Consider the following 10,796-nt stretch of genomic DNA (forward strand, 5'->3'; position numbering starts at 1 on the left):
AATGCGTTCTTTTTTAAAATGAGACATGGATGTTAAGTCTTTCGTTTGAGCTGATGTTTTTGCGAAATTTTGACTGCTATTTTCCTGATAATCTGTCATTTTTTTTCCAAAAATAATAAACCAACAATCAGGTTTTTAGCTAAAATTGATAACGATTCCCTACCCTAAAAGCACTATCCTAATAAAAGTTCAAACAATCTGCCTAGGCTGACAAAAGGGCTAAGTGAACTTATAATAACGAGCAAAAAATAAGGAACAGCAGTTTTGACAGTTTTGCTAAATTAATTCGACCTATCGCAATGTCGTTCTTTTTACTCGATATTTTCGATCTATTGTGGAGTCTCTGTTAATCTTTGGTACAATTAGGTTTTTGTAACACCCACATAACGTTAGTGGCCGTGTTTTTGATCTCAAGCTGTCTTTCTACAAACCAAAAAAATTTGGATTTACATTGGTGCTATCTAATTTTAGGAAGAGTTAAAATTTTTCTTCAACTTAATAAGCAATTTTTCAACTTATGAAAATAAGCAGTAATATAAATAACACCGGAATATAAATTGCAGCGAAAAATCACCTCTAAAATTTACACTTGAAAACTTCTGAAGTGGAGCAATAAACTTGTGTTTTAAAAAGTTTTTTGGTTTTGTTATATTATTTCCCTTCCCGCAATGTAAATTGTTTTTGCTGTTTTTTTGTGATGCTCTATGCAAAATATGCGTATAGCACTAAAATTGTTAGATGATGAATATATGCAATAATCGGAATCGATCAATAAGTAGCCATTATTTTTGATGTCCTCGACACAACCTTTCATAAAAAAAAACATTTAGAAATCTTTGAATGGTTTTCGTGGTTTTCGTCGTGTTACCATTAATATCAAAATTAGCAGCTCTACGAAAATTTTCAGTAGTTTTGGGTAATTTTGCCCATGGGATGTGTCTAATGTTTCCAGATAATGGCCTATAGTGCTCATTGCGTAGACACTAAGCTCAATGCTAGCAGATTTCATTGGTTTAAAAAAGGCTTAACTTAGTTCATATAAGAACATTAGTTCATATTAAGTTTTCTATATGATTTCAATTTTGCTTGCTTTCAGAAACAAATGAAATTTCGTGTTCCGCACTTATTTATCTTTCTCATTGTGGTTTCTTGACTTAGTATCATAACTAACAGCTTCATTTTGAAATGCTTTATACCAAAGTAAAAATGAGTAGTTTTAGTGGTTTTATTCTTATCGGAAAACTGTGAACTATTAGCTTTGTCGTAATTGTTCGTTATTTGTTGTCTAGAAAAGGTTTAAATGTTAATTTTAATCAATTGCATCTGTCCCATCATGACAAAAAATTAAAAAAAATTATTGTTCTCAGTTCAGAACGAATGTTATTTTTGTAAGAGATCTGTTTTGTTTATCGTATTTAATATTTTTTAACATTGCTTTCACTTGTTTTTTGTCTTTTTTCTGCCTTAAATTTGTTTGGCAACTTGTCTATAAGTGTAATTAAAAAAACTGCCGAGTGCTCTCTTATAAAAAAGAAAGACTTACGATCTCCTTAACAGTTTTTATAGACGGTTCAATTTCTGTACATAAATTTCTCTAATTTTCGAAAAGATTTGATGAATGTCTATTTATTTTTTGATTTTCATTGTTTCCTGTTTCTGTGCCATACAGCAAATTTGATATGTTATTTTCATGCGACGCCAATCATAAATTTTTAAAACAATTTTTAGAAAGATTTTTTCTTTTTTGTTGTTTTTTCGTTTATCGCTTTCATAGCGTCTTGTTCAAAGTCTGAGGTTGTCGTTATAATTTCCGTAGTTAAGTCAATAGATTTTTCGCTACTTTGGTTGCTTTGTCTTTGAGGACCTGTCAAACGTTTTTTGTTTCGTTTCTGAATACAATCATCTGCAAAAAATCAAACAGCCACTTTATTCCTGTTATATCACTCAGTATTTAAATTTTAGCGCTTTAGGTAATTTTTCGCCGTTTGTTAATAAAGATTATTGGTAAATTGTAAGATAAATTTTTTGGGCATTCGTGATTTACCTCACTCTTTGAGACATCTCCATCCAATTTTTCAATCTAAATTGAGAATTAAATTTTTGGTCGACATGCCAGTTTTTGAATATATTCTGTGCGCTTAGTTTTTGTCCTACGGACTTTTAATCTTTTGACTTTGACTTGTTATTGAAAAATAGTTAATTTTGGAGTTTTTCAGTAATTGTTTGTTTTTTTCTTTCTCAAAAAAACTTGTATCAAATTGATTAGTATCAGACCTCGTCGGTCCCATCCTTTTCCAATATGCTTAGGGTTCAAAGTTTGTAGTTTTTGTTGTTTACAGCCTAACCTTTTAATTAAGAACAATTTGTTTTTTTTTTGTGAATCTTTTTTCCTTCTGTTGTTCATATTCATTGATGTGGTTTGGCTTTTGGTCAATTGTTAACACAAAAACAATATGAGCCGCGTTTTAACATTAATTAGCTTGAAGTGTTCCAAATTTTAGAATTATATTTGGGTATTTTTGTAACTTTGATGGCAGTAATTTAAAAAAAGGAGTTTTGCTTATGACCGTTTTTGCGGTTTTCGTTTCTTTTTTCTCAATTTTTTCCTCGCAAATTTGGTGTAACTTGTTCTGAGAAATATTGTGCAGTTTATTGACAAGTTTTTTATTGGTATTTGATGATTTCAACAAGAGTTCTTTAAACGTGTAAAAACAAAAGAAGATTCCTGATATGGTTCGCAACAAGTGGAGCAAAAACCTCTCGGATGTGCCTTCGCAGCTGCATGTAGTAAAATAGACCCGTCTCCGCCGACAACGCGTTCTCCACTTTGCTACCGTAGCTTGAAAAATGAAGTCGAAAAAATTCTTTGGAAATCATGTTTCCCAAGAATCCAAATCCGCATGCGAAGAAGTCGATGAGAGTTGTTAAAAATATCGGATAGTTCTGTAGTTCTCTAAGTTCGGCATCAATCAAGAAACACAGGACAAAATAGAGGTTAAGTATAGCCGACACAAATGCAATTATGCACTGAAATACAATATCAAATCTGTTTTTTGAAACTGAATTTGGGTCAACTTTTTAGCCCCAAAAGAGGTAGGATGAGATTTTTTGATTAATTTAATGAAAACTTGTTTCGCAACCGATCTTTGCTGTTATTATCAGTTCAATTATTATTGCCCAGTTCAGTTCAGTTAGAATATGAATTAAATCACCCTCGCTACCTTCTATAAAATCATTTTGAGGTATTCCTCCCGTTCCCGCTAACAAATTTATCTCGCCAATGATTTACGGCCTATACGATGGGACCAAAAGCGCTTCACACTAATCAGCGTCAGACATCAAAAACTCATGACCACTAATTATGCCAGCCCATGACCCAGGTTGAGGTCCAGACCCAAATTGGTTTATGATCAGACCCAGTCGAGCGCACACCCGTGTGTTCCCAAACCGAAATTACAGGGTCTGGACGGAAGTTCGAGCGCTCTACAGTCTGGACGTTGGTGTGCAGATGGTCTGATCAGAACTCCTTCGGTCTGGAAAGTCTGGACCATGGTCTGGAGATGGTCTGTTCAGAGGCTAATTTGGTCTGAAAAGTCTGATCATAGGCGGATTCCAGCGCACTTGTGTCTGACCAGAAGCGAATCCGAGCGCAATTGGGTCTGATCATAATCTCTTCGAGCGCAATTGGTCAGAACATAACCTCTTCGAGCGCACTTGGGTCTGATCAGAAGCCACTTCGAGCGCAATTGGGTCTGATAATAACCTCTCCGAGCGCTATTGGGTCTGATCCGAGTCGAGATCGAGCGCAATTTGCTCTGATCCTACCCTCTTCGAGCGCACTTGGATCTGATCAGAGGCAACATCGATCCCAATTTGGTCTGATCATTACCTCTTGGAGCGCATTTGGGTCTAATCAGGAGCGCTTTGAACGCACTATAGTCAGATCATGGCCATTTCGATCGCAGTTGAGTTTCTCATCATAGACGGACTTGAGCGCACTTAAGTCTGATCATAACCTCTTCGAATGCACGATAATCACAGAATGCAATTAGTCTAAAGTTTCATTCCGTCAAGCTACTTTAAAATCTCATTAGAAATCAGGGCCCGTCAACACTCAAAAGATCAAAAACTACGAAAACAACAATTTTTCTTTACAAATTAAGAGCAAGAAACAAGAGGTGAAAGTGGCTCCTCTTTTAACTGCATTTTGAAGCTAAAAGAAATGAAAAGAATTTGTTAATAATAAATACATCTAGAAACCAAGGAGACAATCGAATGGAACGTTCTTGATCTCTAGTTGAATAGATTTCACGTAACTTAATCTAGTAATGCTCAAAGAAATCTCTTTAATCAGGAAATTCCCCTCCCAATCATTTTGGTTGATCTGAGACCCTCTCAGCACTACTTCGTCAAAAAGCATGTTGCAATGTTCAAATTTATTGTTGAAATGAAAATATTAAAACATTATCAGCTGAGAAAAATGTAAAAAAAGACAGACAGCACTAGAACACAAACAATATTAATGGCGCAATTAGATGTGTCAAACTACCATCCTCCCCTAATCAACATTTGCTGCAATTGAATAATCAACAATTTTGTGTCGCCTAAGTGTCCTGGAGCCTTAAATGCACAGAGAGTTGATGCCTGCTTTCGGCACCTTCAACGCTGGCGGTCCAGCTCTACCAGATCATGCAACAACCAGTTGACAAGATATTGCTTTCTCAACAACAATTACACTTTGTTCGTATTTGCTCTTTTTAATAGATTCAAGATTCTTCAGCTTTCGCTACAATTTTCAGGGCAACTTTTTGCTAGAGGGTCGAAAACATTTAACAACAAAATATGTTTTGCAGAAGAAGCAATTGTCTGTTAACATATAGATTGGTTTGAAAAACGAACGTTTTCGAATACTGCGTTCATCGTCAGTTTTAACAATCAAATAAAACCATTTAATAAGTATTTAAACTTTTGTTTGACACTATCTATTCAGTTCTGAGAAATCAATATAAATAACAAGGAGTTTTTGAATTTGTTTACAGTTAAAATCACATATACATCAATTTATTTATTTTTTTAAAATCGAAATTAATTCAATCTTTACTCCGGAATCCCGAAAATCCCGGTTGTATAGTTTTCCTTTTCTGAAAAAAGTTTCTAATTTTACTCCTACTTGTTGTTATTTTTTGAAGGGGTTGATATAATTTCGAATTAACATGTACCAGAATAATTGTTAAATTTCAAAAGCCAAATTATGGTATTTGGAATATAGCCATGGTATTTGGACTCGTCGGTTGCGGTTTCAGCTTTTTGGTGTAGATCGCTTCTATTTTCATTAGTTTTTCAACCCCGTGACATACATCTAGAATCTCCCAGGCAACATTATCTGCTGTACCAGAACATTCAACGAGGTGTTGTCCCACAGGTAATCTTTCTTTTGATGGAGTATATTTCAACAAAAAGTGTGTTTTTTTAAACTGGATTAACAAAGTCCGTTGACATTGATATCTAATCAGTGATTTGGGGGCAAAGATTTCCTCTTGCTGAAGATGAGTTTCGATCTCGACATCATGACAGACCCCATTCAACAAAATCCCAAAGGAATCGCGAACTTTTTTATTTATCATGTTGGTGTATCCGTCTTTTGGACAGTGACGTGCATGTGTGCTACAGTGATTAAAGAGGGAGAGAGAGAGAGAGAGAGAGAGAGAGAGAGAGAGAGAACAAAGCACTTGGTTTCCATTCTAAGTAAAAATCAATGCGTTATCCAAAACTGAAGGAGCAGTAACTTTAAAGGGAAAAAATGTTTTTAACTGATATTAAAAAACACAGCGGCCGAAGAAAAGAAAGATACAGCAAGTGAAACGGGAATGGCTGACAGTCTCTTGGCCTTGCCGTAATAAAATTCTGAAAAGCAATTTTTGGATCTTTTCCCTTTAAGCCCTAAGCCTACTGGGTTCATGTTGTTTGTATCAGCTGAAAGATGTACCATTTTTTACATAATGATTTACTATGTAATGACATTTACTCTGTAGCTAGAGGTGTATATGTACTGTGATGCTTTAGTCTGCCTAAAGTTTCTCATTGCGCCTGGTAAGGAGTTTCACTTCATGGAAGTTTGTTGAATAATGAGTTTCTTAGGAAGGCCGATGATCAGAGGTCTTGAAACATGGTTTGATTAGTTGTATTAATTATGTGACAATTAGCACTGGGGAGACTAGCCCATTACTCGATTGCTTGTTACATTTGATGGAGTCAAAACCATAGTGCAAACATTTTTGCGGGAAGCCTTGCTCGATGCTCTAATAGCTTTTTTGAGAGAAGCAATTGAGACGATGTCTTTTTAAATGCGTTGAAGATACAGTTTTTGGATCCCGATTCATCAACTTTTCCAGAGGAACTAACAAGCTTTTACATATAAGAATGAAGATAAGGCTAAGGTAGTCAGGATGTGAAAGAACATCTAATGGCATCTAATGAAGCTTTTAGAGAGTTTGTAGGTAGCTGATTCTGATATGTTTTGGTTGTTAGAGTGTGAGTGTGCGTGTGTGTGTGTGTGTGTGTTGACGCTGGGATTCAAGCGAGGGGGTTAGGGTTGTCGATTGAATAGAAGGCTAAATGAAAGGGGAGTTCAACCTGACAGGGAAAGAAAGTTAGAAAATGTGTGTTGAGGGTAATGGGTGGTAGGACTGATGATGGCCATTTGGACAGTTTTTCATCAGAGTGGTCAGCTGGGGAGATGGTCTCGACTAAGTCTGATCAGAGGCTACTTGCGTCTGAAATATGGTCTGATCATAGTCGGATTAATGTCTAGACAATGGTCTAAATTTGAGTCTGGACCATGGTCTGGAGATGGTCTGATCAGAACTCCTTCGGTCTGGAAAGTCTGATCAGAGATAACCTCTGTCTGGAAAGTCTGATCAGAAGAAAATTTGGGTCTGGACCTCAAACTGGGTAGTTAACACAATTTTTAACGAGAACTCCCCCGCTTAAGGGTTCTGGAGTTTCCAAGGTGCCTACAAACCTGCGTCTCTTGCTATCAGAATTTTCGCGGACCTGTGAATGGCTGTAATTGAGTTAACCCAACAGGATGAAAAATTTTGCTATCAGACAGAATGAAAAAACTTTATATCGACACAAGTTGAAAAATTTTGATTTATTTGAAATAAAATAATAAGCAAGCCGTACAAAAGAAGTACACAGAGAAGAAGGGTTTAAATTGTAATAGATAGCTGAAAACACTTGGCGAAGCAAAAAAAATGATTCAAATGTAAATTATTAAAAATTTTTTTCAGGGCCTATCAATGCTCTTATTTTAAGTGCAGTTCGAATCAACAACGGAAATACTCTCCTTTCGACCAAAAGAAACATCTTTGAAAAATTTGTAGGCGCCATCCTCCTGTTGTAATTCCTCGGCAGTGATTTTTCGCCGGTGATTTTTCGCCAGTGATTTACGGCCCATACAAGGAGATATAGACTTTTGACATCCCACTATTTCGTTGTGACATCAAAAATTTATCAATTCTGTTTTCCCCGCTCATTGATTGACATAATTTTCAAAAGGACTGAGCATTTAAACATAGCGATAAAGATTTAAAAATTTCCTCGGGTTCAATAAGTACCTGTAACTTAGCCTCTTTGGCAGTCAGCATGATTGCGGACCCAGGAAGGGCCTTAACGAAGACTGATTGAGATAGCAAGCTGAAATCTAAATATAACCCAGAAAGCTGCAAATGTTTTCTAACAGCCAAAATGTTGATTAATTTCTGGGTCCTTTAAAATGTCTATTGAAATCCCCAATACTGATCAATTGCCTGGAAAATGATTTGACTTCCGACTGAAGCAGAAGTAATGCTAATTTATAATGTTTCTGGCGGAACGGTTATCCATACGGCTATATATAAGGAGATATAGCCCGGCCTGGATTTGTTGAGGGGTTGTAAACTGTTTTGTGAAAAACAGTTATTGCATTGTTTATTAACCAGCAATTAAACAGCGATACAGCCCATGACATTTTGCTTCCCAGATCAACAAAATGGATTTTTTCCTTTTTGTACAATCTGAGACATTTAAATGCAACACAAAACCTATTCGAACTTTATATTAGCCTCATAGCTGCAATAGAAACTACGGACAGCCTGGTTGCTGATTGTGAAAAAAGAACATATAGCAAGCAAATTTTTCACCAGTGAAATGTTGCAACAATTTAACATAAGTTGCGCTATCGTAACATTTCTCAAGTTCTCTTTGGGGGTCTACGTTGAGGCCTTTTAACCTAATTAATACTAATATATGTTCAAAAATGAAAAGTTTAAGGTTGGATTGTTGTCAGCTGGTGCCTACTTGATCTGAGGATGGGAAAACAGAACCAATATTTGCTTCTTGAAAAGTATGCCTAATCCCATGAAGTATAACTCTCATATATTATTTCCTGAAGTCCTTTTATACGTTGTCCAGTGAAGCTATTCTCAGCTTTTTGCAGGGTTTTTCTCTCGTCTAAAATTAATTCCATCGGAATGTTTGAAAGTTTTGAGGGCATCAAAACAAAAAGGAAAATTACTAGGATTGCATTGTTGATTGTTCACATTTAGAGCTTATTTAGAGCTTTTCAGTATCGAAGAGATGCCATCAATTTTTTCACGTTGTTCTTTTTATCAGATTAGCCATTTTTCCTTCCATATATCCAAACCTAGTTTGTTCCTGAAACGGTTAACGTTTTTAACACTTTCTCCAATTTGATTTTGTTACCTGCAAAAAGCCATCATCAAAACACCTAAAATGTTGGTTTGACAATTTGACTTAAATTTCAGTTATAGGAGAACTTGTGACGTAAATTTGACCAAGTTGCAGACCTCCAAAGCAATCGAATTTTACTTGAATTTAAAGTTGAAATAATTCTGCAGTAAGTACAATACAAATGGCTTTTATTTGATATCACGAAATTCTTCATTACGAAACCAACAAAAACTTTGTTCTCGCACGCGGGTTTTTTTTTCGTATATGGTCTCAAGAGTAGCAATTGAGTAAGCTGGCTAAACATTAATTTCAATGTTCGATGGGTCAACACTTGAAACTACTCAAATTAGAGCATAAAATATGATTCAAAGTAGATAGCAATTCGATACATCGAACTAAAAAAGATAAATAAAAATAAACACTCTGGCAAATTGAACAACCAGAGTAGAAATTTCGAAGGTAACCATTTTAGGTGTTTTTCTTTAAAATAAAATTTCAAGGCGACTTAAAACCCAGAGTTAAAATGGCTCAAGAAATTAAAACAAAATAAGTAACACGCGATCACATCTTAGGTTTGTTGTCAGATACCTGGTCTTAGAAAACCATCTTGTTCGGATTGGGATTAAAAACAAAATACTCGTGACGTAAATTTGACGGAGTTGCAGACCTCAAGTGCAATCGGAAGTTACTTGAAATCAAAGTTAAACTAATTTTAATGTAAAAATGATACAAATGGCTTTTTATTTAATAACACGAAATTTTTCTTTACGAAACCAACAAGTACTTTGTTCTGGCAGGCCGGAATTAGCTCACTCAAAAGGCAAAATTAAAAATTAGTAGCTTATTATTAAAAAATGGAACACTATCCAAATGAAAGTGAGAGCGCAAAAGTCAACAAAGCGTTCTTTTTGGTCAGAAAAATTGATTTGTTTTCAATCTTTCAAAAAATTGTACGTTTCAGTATCACTAATTTTTAAAGTAACCTGTTGGTTATGACGTGACCGTTATTTTAAAAACAGTTGTAATTTTTTCTGATAATCGGGTTGACGCAAAATATGTAAAGATTAAAGTTTTTTAAGATTAAAGTAAACACTCTGGCAAACTGAACACCCATAGTTGAAATTTAGGAGGTAACTATATTAGGTGATCGTCTTGGAAGTAAGATTCCACAGCAACTTAAAACCCAAAGTTAAAAATGGCTAATGAAAATAAAACAAAAATTGCAACACGCAATCACATCTTAGGTTTGTTCTCAGAGACCTGGTGTTAAGTCATCTTGACTACTCTGCCCATGGTATTTCATAAAGCAAAAATCTAATTTTCCTGGAAAACCAGCTTAATCCAGTTGGTTTAAAAAATACTTGTGACCTAAATTTGACCAAATTGCAGACCTCAAGTACAATCGAAATTTACCTTTAATTAATGTTATATTAAAGTTATATTAAATCTGCTGTAATTATAAAACAAATAGCTTTTTTTTAATAACACGGAAATCTTCTTTAGGAAACAAACAAAAAAATTGTTCTGACAGGCTGATATCAGCACACTCAAAAGGCCAAACTAGAAATTATTCGTTCATTTTTTGAAGAATGGAATACTTTGCGAATAAAAGTGAGAGCGAAAAGCCTACAAATCTTTCCATGTGGTCAGAAAAAATGCTTTTTCCCGCGTTTCAATAACATGTACAATTTAGTATCAGTAATTGTTAAAATAACCTGTTTGTTATGGCCTGACCGTATTTTAAAAAACAGTTGAATCTTTTTCTGATAGTCGGGTTGGCGATAAATAAGTTTATTTTTTGTTGAAGAAAGTATTTTAAAGTTTTCTAATTTTTAACCGTTGACGCTTAACAAAAATATGGAAGCTGTTTTTGATAATTGAACAGTTTAATGTTTAAACAGCTCAATGTTTGACTCCAGCTCAGAGCTTCAGGTTCCATCTTATAGATAGACATCCGTAGAAAACTTTTTTAAGCTTAATTTTCAAAACAATTTTTAATTTTGATCCAGAACTCACCAAAGACGACATTAAATTTTTTCTACGCCAAAAAAATTATTTCAAAA

This window comes from Convolutriloba macropyga, chromosome 14 (genome assembly GCF_964194025.1).
Source record: "Convolutriloba macropyga chromosome 14, txConMacr16.3, whole genome shotgun sequence".
Taxonomy (NCBI): domain Eukaryota; kingdom Metazoa; phylum Xenacoelomorpha; order Acoela; family Convolutidae; genus Convolutriloba; species Convolutriloba macropyga.